The 13,191-nt window shown below is 40.5% G+C and overlaps 1 long non-coding RNA gene across 1 annotated transcript in view; it reads left to right on the plus strand.

The window, feature by feature from the left end:
* LOC121028640 (uncharacterized) overlaps window positions 1–11,265 on the plus strand; it is a 231,074-nt gene extending 219,809 nt beyond the window's left edge. Inside the window, exons 3-4 of the long non-coding RNA XR_005789361.1 lie at window positions 9,217–9,632; window positions 10,945–11,265. This is a non-coding gene — a long non-coding RNA (uncharacterized LOC121028640). The remainder of the gene's footprint in view (window positions 1–9,216; window positions 9,633–10,944) is intronic.
* The last annotated feature ends 1,926 nt before the right edge of the window (window positions 11,266–13,191 follow it).

Below are 13,191 nucleotides of genomic sequence, written 5' to 3' on the forward strand. Positions count from 1 at the left end.
TACCTGACCTGGTGATCTCCACCAATCGTCCACCTGTTCCTCCCCTGCCCTTCTCCATCTGAGGAGAGCCAACCCTCTTCTTCCAGTGAACCAGGCCACAAGTCTTCACGTCACGTTTGATCCTCTCCTAAAACCTACTTCCTGTCAATCAGGATGTCCTTTTGGTCTTTGCAGAACCTGGCCACTTTTCCCATCTCCATTACACCAAGTGTCTTAGTTTGTTTGGGTGGCTATAGCAAAATTCCACAGACTGAGTGACTTATTATTTTTTTTTACCTTAAATATTTATTTATTTATTTATTTATTTATTTATTTATTTATTTATATTTTTATTTACATACTAGTTAGCATATAGTGCAACATTGATTTCAGGAGTAGATTCCTTAATGCCTCTCACCCATTTAGCCGATCCCGCCACTCCCAACCCCTCCAGCAACCCTCAATTTGTTCTCTGTATTTAAGAGTCTCTTCTGTTTTGTCTGCCTCCTTGTTTTTATATTATTTTTGCTTCCTTTCCCTTATGTTCATCTGTTTTGTATCTTAAATTCCTCATGAGTGAAGTCATAGGATATTTGTCTTTCTCTGACTAATTTTGCTTAGCAAATACCTTCCAGTTCCATCCACATTGCTGCAAATGGCAAGATTTCATTCTTTTTGATTGTCAAGTAATACTCCCTTGTGTGTGTATATATATATTACATCTTCCTTATCCATTCATCCATCGATGAACATTTGGGCTCTTTCCACACTTTGACTATTGTCGTTAGTACTGCTATAAACAATGGGGTACATGTGCTCTTGTGAAACAGCATGCCTCTATCCCTTGGATAAATACCTAGTAGTGCAATTTCTGGGTTGTAGGATAGTTCTATTTTTAATTTTTTGAGGAACCTCCATACTGTTTTCCAGAGTGGCTGCACCAGCTTGGGTTCCCACCAGCAGTGCAAAAGAGATCCTCTTTCTCCACATCCTCTCCAACATCTGTTGTTGCCTGAGTTGTTGATGTTAACCATTCTGAAAGATGTGAGGTGGTATCTCATTGTGGTTTTGATTTGTATTTCCCTGATGATGAGTGATGTTGAGCATTATTTCATGTGTCTATTAGCGATCTGGATGTCTTCTTTGGAAAAGTATCTATTTATGTCTTTTGCCCATTTCTTCACTGGATTATTTGTTTTTTTTGGTTTTGAGTTTGATAAGTTCATTATAGATTTTGGATACTAACCCTTTATCTGATATGTCATTTGCAAATATCTTCTCCCATTCCATCGGTTGCCTTTTACTTTTGCTGATTGTTTCCTTCGCTGTGCAGAAGGTTTTTATTTTGATGAGGTCCCAATAGTTCATTTTTGCTTTTGTTTCCCTTGCCTCCGGAGACGTGTCAAATAAGAAGTTGCTGTGGCCAAGGTCAAAGAAGTTTTTGCCTGCTTTCTCCTCAAGGATTTTGATAGCTTCCTGCCTTACATTTAGGACTTTCATCCATTTTGAGTTTATTTTTGTGTATGGTGTAAGAAAGTGGTCCAGGTTCATTCTTCTGCATGTCTCTGTCCAGTTTTCCCAGCACCATTTGCTGAACAGACTGTCTTTATTCCATTGGATATTCTTCCCTGCTTTGTAAAAGATGAGTTGGCCATACATTTATGGGTCCATTTTTCGGGTTCTCTATTCTGTTCATTGATTGAGTGTCTGTTTTTGTGCCAGTACCATACTGTCTTGATGATTACAGCTTTGTAATATAACTTGAAGTCTGGGATTGTGATGCCTCCTGCTTTGGTTTTCTTTTTCAAGATTGCTTTGGCTACTTAGGGTCTTTCCTGGTTCCATACAAATCTTAGGATTGTTTGTTCTAGCTCTGTGAAGAATGCTAGTGTTATTTTGATAGGCATTGCATTGAGTATGTATATTGCTTTGGGTAGTATCAACATTTTAACAGTATTTGTTCTTCCAATCCAGGAGCATGGAATATTTTTCCTTTTTTGTGTGTGTATCTTCTTCCATTTCTTTCATAAGGTTTCTATAGTTTTCAGTGTATACATTTTTTACCTCTTTGGTTAGGTTTATTCCTGGGTATTTTATGGGTTTTTGTGCAATTGTAAATGAGATAGATTCCTTGACTTCTCATTCTGTTGCTTCATTATTGGTGTATATAAATGGAACCAATTTCTGTGCATTGATTTTATATTCTGAGATTTTGCTGAATTCATGGATCAGTTATAGCAGTTTTTTGGTGGAATCTTTTGGGTTTTCCGTATAGAGTATCATGCCATCTGCGAAGAGTGAAAGTTTGACTTCCTCCTGGCCAATTTGAATGCCTTTTATTTCTTTGTGTTGTCTGATTACTGAGGCCAGGACTTCCAATACAGTGTTAAATAACAGTGGTGAGAGTGAACATCCCTGTTGTTTTCCTGACATTAGGGGGAAAGCTCTCAGTTTTTCCCCATTGAGGATGATACTAGCAGTGTGTCTTTCATATATGGCTTTTATGATCTTGAGGTATGATCCTTGTATCCCGACTTTCTTGAGGGTTTTTATCAAGAAAGGATGCTGTATTTTGTCAAATGCTTTCACTGCATCTATTGAGAGGATCATATGGTTCTTGTCCTTTCTTTTATTGATGTGATGTATCACATTGATTGGTTTGCGGACAATGAATCAGCCCTGCATCCCAGGTATAAATCCCACTCGGTCATGGTGAATAATTCTTTTTAATGTATTGTTGAATCCAGTTGGCTAGTATCTTTTTGAGAATTTTTGTATCCATGTTCATCAGGGAAACTGGTCTATAGTTCTCCTTTTTAGTGGGGTCTTTGACTAGTTTTGGAATCATGGTAATGCTGACCTCATAGAATGAGTTTAGAAGTTTGCCTTCCATTTCTGTTTTTTGGAACGGCTTCAAAAGAATAGGTGTTAACTCCTCTTTAAATGTTTGGTAGAATTCCCCTAGAAAGCCATCCAGCCCTGGACTCTTATTTTTTGGGAGATTTTTGATTATTGATTCAATTCCTTACTGGTTAAGGGTCCAGACTGGGTGACTTACAAAGAAAGGAAATTTATTTTCTGGAAGCTAGAAGTCCAAAATCAAGACACCAGCATGGTTGCTTTCTGGTGAACCTTCCTGGTTCATAGCTAGTATCTTCTGGCTCTGTGTTCACATGGTAAAAAGAGCTAGGGAGCTCTGTGGGGTCTTTTTTTTTTTAATATAAGAATACTAATTCCAGGGGGCACCTAGGTGGCTTAGTCAGTTAAGCGTCCGACTTCAGCTCAGGTCCTGATCTCACAGTTTGTGAGTTCAAGTTCCACATCAGGCTATCTGCTGTCAGAACAGAGCCTACTTCAGATCCTCTGTCCCCCTCTTTCTACCTGCTCTCCCCCTGCCCCACCCTGCTTGTTCTCTCTCCCTCTCTCTCTCTCTCTCTCTCTCAAAAAACAAACATTAAGAAAAAAGAAGTTATGTCATCAGAGCCCTTCCTTCACCCAACTATAGAAAGCTCCACTCCTACCCAGTCACTTATTATCATCCTTACTTTTATTTATTTTTCTTCTTAGCATTCATCATCACCTGATTTATATATATTTTTTTATTGTCTGTCTTCTGCTATTAGAATATAATCTCCTTCAAGGCAGGGCTGATCTGCTTTGTCCATTGCCAGATTTTCGATGTCTAGCTCACAACCCAACACATGGTAGGTGTTCAATAAATATTTGATGAATGAATGAATGAATGAATAAGTGCAGGTTGGCGTGAAGTTACAAATTCTCAGGGGAGACTGCTTCCCCATTCACCTGGAGTCATAGCTCTGCCTTCACGCAACAATTTTGTTCTTGTTTTTACTGTCACCCCTTTCCTGAAGGTGTAGGTAGCCTTTTGGAGATTGAACTTAATTCATGGAGTTAGGATGGCCGAAGGGAGTATCTGCTTTTTGACTTGATACCATTTAACGGCCCAAGGCATCATTTCTTTCTTCCTGGGGAGTGAATATCAGGCAATGTCCCCTGGAAACTGTCTTCACCACTTTTAAAAAATTCTGATTTCTTGCTCTCACTTCATTTTTTTTGGTCTTCTGAGGATTCCCTTTGCTTTCTTATAAGCTTAGCTATGCATTTCAACTAAATCACATTTATTTATTTTATTTTGCATTTTAGGGAAGGATTTCATACTATTGAATATGGAAATTTTCAAACTTTCGATTTTTCATGCAGCGCACAGCTGCCCAACAGAGTAACTTGCCCAAGGTCTTTACTGTAAATGAAATCCCTGAGACCAGACTTGGGACTCCTTACCTCCAAGGCAGTACTTTCCTTCCACAGTGGGCTGGTGGCATGCCTTATTTTCTTTGGAGGTGTTAAAAGAACACATATTTCTAGCCTAATGGGTGACTGTACCCAGAGAGGACAAAAAAGAAGGAAGACAACAGTAACACAACAGTCTCTGGTTCTAAGAAAACTGTTGTAGGCACTGAGGCTGTCATAACCATTTGTGAATATGTAATGGGAGGGGCACCTGGGGTAGCTTAGCCCGTTGAGTATCCGACTTTTGATTTTGGCTCAGGTCCTGATCCCAGGGTTGTGGGATCGAGCCCCGCCTCAGGCTCTGCACTGAGGTTGGAGCAGACTTAAGATTCTCTCTCTCTCCTTCTTCCCCCTCCCCCACCTTCACTCACTCACTGTCTCCCTCTCTCAAATAAAAAAAATAAAAATAAGAAGTAAGAGTTTAAAAAATATATATGTAATGGGAAGTAGCTGGGAATTATGGCTGATTTCAGCAGAGTAGCTTTTGTTAGAAGTTGCTCCTTTTGCTTTTTCTTGAGAATTCAGATGTGAAGGGCTCATTTTCCTCAGGATTTCTGCTCTGGCGTAAGGCTGGATGCCATTCCCCTTCCGGCTCCTGCAGTTCATGTAGGCTGTGCCTTGGGAGGCTGCCAGTCAGGATGGAAGCAGTGGTTCCTTGATGTATAGCTGGATTTTTTTAACAATTATTTTTGGCTCTAGTGAGGTAGTGTAGCTGGAAACAGCTGCAGGTTGGACTGCTCAGAATACTATGCAAATGAGTTGAAAAGTGAGAAGTTCAGTCAATCAATCTGTTTTGCTTCATGTGATGCCAACTGACATTTTTTTTTTTTTTTTAAACCTTGTTCGTCTCATTGAATTCACTGACTTTGGGCCTGAATTGACTTAATTGCATGGTTCCTTTTGACATATTGTAGACAGTGATTGCTCTGTTGAGCCATAATCAGGCTCAACAAATAACACCACGAGTATTAGTAGACAGCCCCGGCTGGTAGACGGCTTGCTAACTTTTTCCTTGTAAAACAACTTCATGCTGCCCACCTAGCAGTTAGTGGGTTTAAAGAGCATGTGAATAATAGGTGGGAAAGCATTCTGTCCCGTGAATTAAATTTTAGTCATTAGGTCAGTTAATCCAGTACTAGTTTTTGATAGACAAGGTTATGATGACCTTCAAACCGTAGGCAGTGAACTATTCTGGGATACCTGCCTTTGGTCTTTTGTTTGGAGGATGTCCTTTTCATAAACAGCATTGTACTGAAGCCAGCACCCTGAAATTATTATAGAGTTGTTTAGTCAAAAGTTACAGATATTTTTCAGCTTCTGAGACAAACCACCAAATTGTTTTCATGAAAAGATGTCTTTGTTTATATTTACTCCAGCGGAACACGCAAGAGTTTATCTCACCATACGTAGGCCAGTATGGAATATTTTATCCAAAAAACACTTTGCTACTTTCATTGGGGAAAATGGTAGCTTTTTAAATTTACATTTTTCTGACTATTCTTAGGGTTGAATACATTTTTTTCTATGTATTAATCATTTTTTGAAGAAGGGTTGAACTAGTCTGTTTGTACCCTTTACCCGTTTATGTATTGGGATCTCACTACTTTTTTCCCATAGATTTGCATGCAATTCTTTATATCCTCATGTATTTGTCATGTTTTTATTATGTTAAATCTATATTTAAATGAGACTTTTTATGCTCTTTTCCTCCCAAGATCTCCTTTTCACATCCTTCAACATAAAACTTCATCTTTTTCCTTTTCATTGAAACAAAACAAGTATTTCTCTGAAACTTGGTCATATGAAATCTTAGGGTAAACTGATGTGAGAATTTAAATGGTCAATGACTGCTTTGAATCCTTTTGAAAATAGTAAGATTAAAAACTTTTAAAAAAATTTTTTTAACGTTTATTCATTTTTGAGATACAGAGAGAGACAGCATGAGTGGGGGAGGGGCAGAGAGAGAGGGAGACACAGAATCCAAGGTGGGCTCCAGGCTCTGAGCTGTCAGCACAGAGTCGGGCACGGGCCTTGAACTCATGAACCGTGAGATCATGACATGAGCTGAAGTTGGACACTTAACTGACTGAGCTACCCAGGCACCCCTAAAAAGTCTTTTTAAAAATCCTACCCATGAGTGGGGCACCTGGGTGGCTCAGTCAGTTGGGAGTCCAACCTCAGCTCATGTCATGATCTCACGGTTTATGAGTTCAAGCCCCACGTCCGGCTCTGTGCTGACAGCTCAGAGCCTGGAACCTGCCTCGGATTCTGTGTTTCCCTCTTTCTCTGCCCCTCCCCCACTAATTCTCTCTCTCTATCTCTCTCTCTCTCTCTCTCAAATATAAATAAACATTAAAAGAAATTTTTTAAAATCCTACCACTGAGTGTGTTTAGGCTCAAATGAGGATGTTTATCCTCAAAGTATTCACCTTGAATATTTTAATGAAGTTACCCCTCAAGTCATTTTGGGGACCGTTCTTTTGGAATTGCCCTGCAGAGCCTGTGGCATATTCTTTGGCTCTCCATTATTGGTTATAATATCTATGGCAGGTAGTTTATTTTTAGAAGGAGCATAAAGTCATTTGGAACCAAAGCTATTCAGTAAGGTGAGCTATTAAAGAGAACCAGAAATATGGAATGCATAGGAACACACAGAAGCACACACACACACAAACACACATGCACACAGAGTTGCATTTTCTGTGTTTTCTAGATTAAACCTGAAAACAACTCTAAAAATAGGGCTATCAATATTTTTAAGTGATAACAAGACAATAACCTTCTACAGTGACATCTTTAAAGATAAAAGCATTGAAATAAACATTCAAGTTTTAGCATATTTGTTTAAAAGTTTGTCCCACTGTTTGATAGTGGCATTTCATTTCAGTGTTAACTGTGGTAACTCCAAGTGCAAAGTTTTGTTTGTACTGAAAATGTTCCCACAGGAGGTTCTAATTACGAAGTCGGGTGTACATTGGAAGAAGAGGTCCCTACTTTGGTTTTCAGCCCTGTACTGAGCATGTAATGAGTTTCTGGTCTCAGTAGCACCATGTGCTGAACTCGGTGAATATCATGTACATCTGTGCCTGTTATAGGCTTCTTCAGAATGCTAGTGATTCATGTTTCTTACAAAAAGCTTGGAAAAATCCTTTTTCTTTTGGTTTATTGGACTTCCTCTCACTATATCTATATTCAAGATGTTAGGCTGACAACCTCAAAGCTCTCCCGAAGATCAAAAGGGAATCTTTCAGAATTGAGTTGGACATAGATGGAAGCACCTAGCTGTGGTGTGAAGGAGATGGAGGGGAACCCCAAAGAGTCTAACTCTACTGCCTTGTAGACAGAGTATATAGGAGCAGCCTGATCTGTGAGCTCTTTGGTGTGCTGACACCTCCCTGGGCCCCAGTTTCCTCACCTGTAACATGGGCAAAAATTGAAAAATCTTTGTCTCACAAGGTGTGGCAAGACTGAAATGTAATGACCAGCAGTGTGTTGCACACATCAAGCATTCGGTGATGTAGCTTTTACTGCTGTCATCATATCAGTCGTCATCATCATCATCTTTGTAGCCCTCAGCACCTGCCGTGGTGCCTGTTTAGTAAGAGCACAGTAAATGATACTTTCTATTACTGTCAGGCTTGTATTCTTGTCATCACTTAGCACAGAGCCTAGCATATAGCCAGTGTGCCATGAATGAATATTAAATGAAAAAAATCCACTTTACATGGCCAGGCATAATTGATACTGTATATTCAGAAAAAAAAAATGGTGTTTAACATCCTTTTTTGATGAATCAAAATCTTTCTTTTCTTCTCTTGTGTGCTCTGAGAGCCCGACAGTGGAGTATGGTTGTTATAAGTCCACATGCTAGAACTGGACCACCTGGGCTCAAATCCTGGTTGTGTGACTGGGGAAAGTTACCTACCCTCTTTGTGCCTGTTTATTCTTCGGTAAAACAATAGTGCCTTCCTCGTAGGGATTAGAGACTTTTTACATGTAAGTAATTAGAACAATGCATGGCAAATAGTATATTTGACATCGAAGTATATGCTGGGAAAGGGAAAAATTTTAAAAAGGGATAAGGCAAAGTCTCTCTCCTCAGAGAAGCTCGCCAGTCCTCAGGGATCCATGTATGCCCACGTGGTATGCAAGAGCATGAAGGAGAAGCCAACTGCATGTGAAGGATTAAGCATAGAAACCTGTACATTTTTAACAACTAGCTGTCTGGGAGGAAAAAAAGGCCCTAATTTGTAGTTTTTACAATTTCTGTGCTGTAAGTATTGCTCCTGTGGCCAACTTCAAGCCACCATTGTGACATTCCCGAATGTGGCACTGGGAAAGGATGCACAGTTCTTAAAGGCTGATGTGAGCAGGCTCCAAGATGCTACTGGGTAGAATCTTCGAGACTGCAGAGGAGAACACCACATTTTGGCAATATAGGCTTTACAATTCCACTAGTTGTAGAGTTGTACCTGATTCTGGGGACAAGAAGGTAGGCCAGAGGGAGGGGCCACTTTCTTTACACAACCTACTGCTTTCAAAAAAAAAAAAAAACAAAAAACAAGAAACAAAAAAACCCCTATCACCTGATCCCTAAATTCTTCCAGTAATTCAATTCTTTTGACCATTCAGTCCTTGACCTTGAGATTGCTGTGTGTAGGACAATTACAAAGATAATTTAGGCTTTTTGAGTTGTAGAAAGAGATAGTCAAGAAACCAGACTTTCATCGCCTCCTAATGTAGTCTTCTTCAGGCATCTCAGGGAAAAGGAACCACAACAGAATCCTAGGCCCAAACTCTCTGGATGACTTTAAGAAAGCACTGGAACTCGCCATTTCTTATGTCTTCCATAATACAATGGGTGAAATAATATGGCGGTAGTCACTACTTCTATTCAACAACAATTTCTTGTTGCTTGCCTTCCAGGTGCCTGATAGGATTGACCCCATGAACAGACCCTGCCAATGAATTGTGAGAGGAAATGGGAGTATTACTTTCGGGCTCAATAATGAGTTGCTAGAATGGGACACTCCTGAATGCTCTCTTCCTGTGCCACGAGGAGCAGCCATGTTCCAGGTGATGGCCGCTCTGTCAATGTAGATCCTGCAGAGATGACATGGGGTAGATCCCCCAGTTGACTCATGAGAGACCAAGCAAGAAATACAGATTTGTTGTATTAATCCACTGAGATTGTGGGGGGTCACCATGAAGCACAACCGATCCTTTTTTGGCACAAAGATCAGACATGAGAATCACGTGCAATTATAAACATCGGATGGAGAGGTTCTAACAACATTAAAGCACTCTACCCAAAGAAGGAATTAGCATCCCTGAATTAGTAGGTGGGTGGAACAATTTGACAAAACTCATTCTTGGAAAATCACTTGCAATTATTTCTTTGAAATAGAACTTGAACTCTGAGGAGCTACATCAGGTCTTTATAATGGGTCAAATTTGCTGTTGGCTTTCCTGGTCCTAGGCTGGAGAACAGTCAGCTTTAAGCCTTTGGGGTTAAAGTTTCCAGAAGTCTTAATGAGGAGGGAAAAGATGTTTTATAGTTGTTCAGGAATAGGAACAGTGACCATATAACAGTAGCATCTCCTTCAGCAAAGAGTAACAGGAAGAATGACCATTTCTGGAGGGCTTGTGTGCCAGAACTTTATATATAAAAATGTCTAAGCCCTGTACCAGATTTCCCCATTTTCAGAGAGTGATAGCTTTTCAAAGATCATATAGAAAGAAAGCACTGGAGCTAGAATTAAAAGAGGTCTGTTTTAGAGTCTGCCGTAGTAACCTTTCCCCAGAAGGAGACACTGAGACAAGGATTCGTGCTCAAATAATGTCCTGGGCCATGGAGAGTAATCCAGGAGAAGTAAGGAAGCCAATAAAGGATGCATTATTACATCAGCTACTACACTGGCAACTGTGGTTTGATCTCCAAAAGAAAAAGCACATAATTCATGACCCAAAATTAGCCCACTCAAGAGTTGAGGGAGCTGGGTATTTATACACCAATGTCCAAGAGTCATTGGTTGAATGCCTGATTTGGAGAACAAACACCCTCAGATGCAGAGATGCAGACCCTGACAATTGGAAGTCATCTGGAATGCATGACTGTCCACGGTTGTGGGTGGAGACATGATAGCCTTTGCTCTAGGCTATAAAGCCTGGGGTCTGCACACCACTCTACCCTGCTCAGCTGCCTTGGTCCCTGAGTCATGGTAGGCTCCTGACCATGTCCCCACTATTCCCAGCCCCCAGGCTTATCTAAGGGTAGGAAAACCCTTCTATGGTTCCAGTGCTGCATCTAGAGGCTATCTGGTGCCCAGCCAGTAAAGGAGAGAGCTCTTGGAAGAAACTACTGTAAATGTTGTTAGTATAATCCACTTCCTAGAGTTTGTGTGAGAATCGACTACATGCAGCATTCTTGGAACAGTGTCTGACACACAGTAAATGCACAATAAATGTTGGTTACAATGGTGTGGAGGATGATGGACAGGGCAGGAGAGGATGAAGAGAAGGAACAACAAGAGGAGGGAGGAAGGGAGGGAGGGAGGAGGGATTAAAAGGAGAGAGGTGGAAAAGCTCTTGTCACAATGTATCATTCACACTGGCTGTTGACATCAGCAAACTGTTCTCTTTCCTTTTCTCAAGGTTTGGGAGTGATACACTCCTGTCTCAACTGGAACAGTCCAAGAGGTAGCTTCCTGCAACATCTCCAGCTCTGATTCCTGCTCAAGGTTATGCTCCTGATGGTTGCGCTGCTGGAAAGATGAGACAAACCACCTGGGGTTGAAAGTCTGTGCTTCAGAGCCGCCAAGGATGGGGTGGGCTTTCCAAATGGCTTCTTCAGTTGAGCTGAAGGCCCAGAATGTAATGTTTGTTTATGTGCCATGCCAGTTTAGACTCTCCTGAAAGTGTGTGTATGTGTATATGAGGGTGTGAGAGCGAATACACACATGCGTTTAACTTGCAGAGTGTGTATCATTCTAGACATTCTGGAAAATAATTGCTCTCGATAAGGACAAATGCAGTCACCATTTCCTATTTTCACTGAAAGCTGAGAGAGAAAAGCAATGGCTTGAGTCATCGAACGTGGGTTTCAGATTAGATATGAGGGGAAATTTCTTTTTCAGGTGAATTTGATAAACCCTGGAATGGATTATCAGGGGGGAATTTTGAAGCCTCTTTCTCTGGGAGCTTTTGAAAATAGGATAAATGCTCATGTGCCTGAGATAGTGGAAGCCTGATCCTATCTGGAGATGGCATGATGGATTGGCTTCTCTCTAGCAGCAGAGGAGAAAGGAGCCTCCTTTCTCCTGAGGTCTACTGACCGAGTTTCACGTTTCAGAGCATTTCAGCATTACTGATTTTCTCTGACTGAAAAGCCACAAGTGTTCATTATTTGAAATTCAGAGATTACATAAAAATACGAAAAACTAAAAATCAAACAAAATTCTGTAATCCAAAAATAACCCAAATTATATATATATGTGTATATATATATATGTACGTATATATATGTGTGTATATACATATATATACATATATATGTAGTCTCAAAAAATTGTATAGTCTTTTATATAGTCTCAAAAAAATTGTATCACATACTACATGGTTCTGTAATCTAGCTTTTGTACTTAGTATATCGTGGACTCCTTTCCATGTCAGTAAATACCATTTTACATCATGTGGCATGTAGCTGTATCATGGATCATGTACATGTCTCCATGTAGCTTGACTTATGTAATCAATTCTCTACTGTGGAGTTTAGGTTGTTTTCCCTGGAAATCCTTGCACATATATCCTTGTGAATTGTCTAGTTATTGCTTCAAAATAGATACCTGGGAGTAAAATAGCTGAGTTAAGGGTCTGCCTGTTTATTTTTTTTTTTAATTTTTTTTTCAACGTTTATTTATTTTTGGGACAGAGAGAGACAGAGCATGAACGGGCGAGGGGCAGAGAGAGAGGGAGACACAGAATCGGAAACAGGCTCCAGGCTCTGAGCCATCAGCCCAGAGCCCGACGCGGGGCTGGAACTCACGGACCGTGAGATCGTGACGTGGTTGAAGTCGGACGCTTAACCGACTGCGCCACCCAGGCACCCTAGGGTCTGCCTGTTTAAAATTGTCCTACCTATTGCTAGGTTTACCTCTAGAGAGGTCATACCACTTTAAATTTCCATCAGTGATGCTTGAGAGAGTCTATTTCCCCCTTTTCTAAATAACACAGGCTACTCTCAATATTTTAATATACATTTCTTTGAGTCTTAGTCTGAGGTTTTCTTTTTTTTTTTTTAATTTTTTTTTTTAACGTTTATTTATTTTTGGGACAGAGAGAGACAGAGCATGAACGGGGGAGGGGCAGAGAGAGAGGGAGACACAGAATCGGAAGCAGGCTCCAGGCTCTGAGCCATCAGCCCAGAGCCTGACGCGGGGCTCGAACTCCCGGACCGCGAGATCGTGACCTGGCTGAAGTCGGACGTTTAACCGACTGCGCCACCCAGGCGCCCCGAGAGGCTGAGGTTTTCAACGTTTTCAAGCATTTTTTTGTTACTTGCCTTTTGTGTCCTTTATCCATTTTTTTTAAAGAGGGCATTTGGAAAGTAGATAGATACATACATACATATATGCATACACATACACATATGTATGTACAGATTATATCTGTGTCTTTGTATATCATTTTCCAAGTCACCTTTTAACTGCACTGATTATGGATATGCTGTACAGAGTCTGCTACATAGATAATTCTTTGGGATACGTTAGTTATAACTAGAATAACAATGGATTTCTGGAATCCTGGCCATACCTGTGTCACCTGTTTCTGGACCAGTTGAGGTCTCAAGTCACCAAGGAGTGTGGGTAGCTAGGTAAGGGTGTATATACGTGGCCAGTGCAT

The sequence above is a fragment of the Herpailurus yagouaroundi genome, unplaced genomic scaffold, assembly GCF_014898765.1.
Source record: "Herpailurus yagouaroundi ecotype Mexico unplaced genomic scaffold, PumYag 100, whole genome shotgun sequence".
Taxonomy (NCBI): domain Eukaryota; kingdom Metazoa; phylum Chordata; class Mammalia; order Carnivora; family Felidae; genus Herpailurus; species Herpailurus yagouaroundi.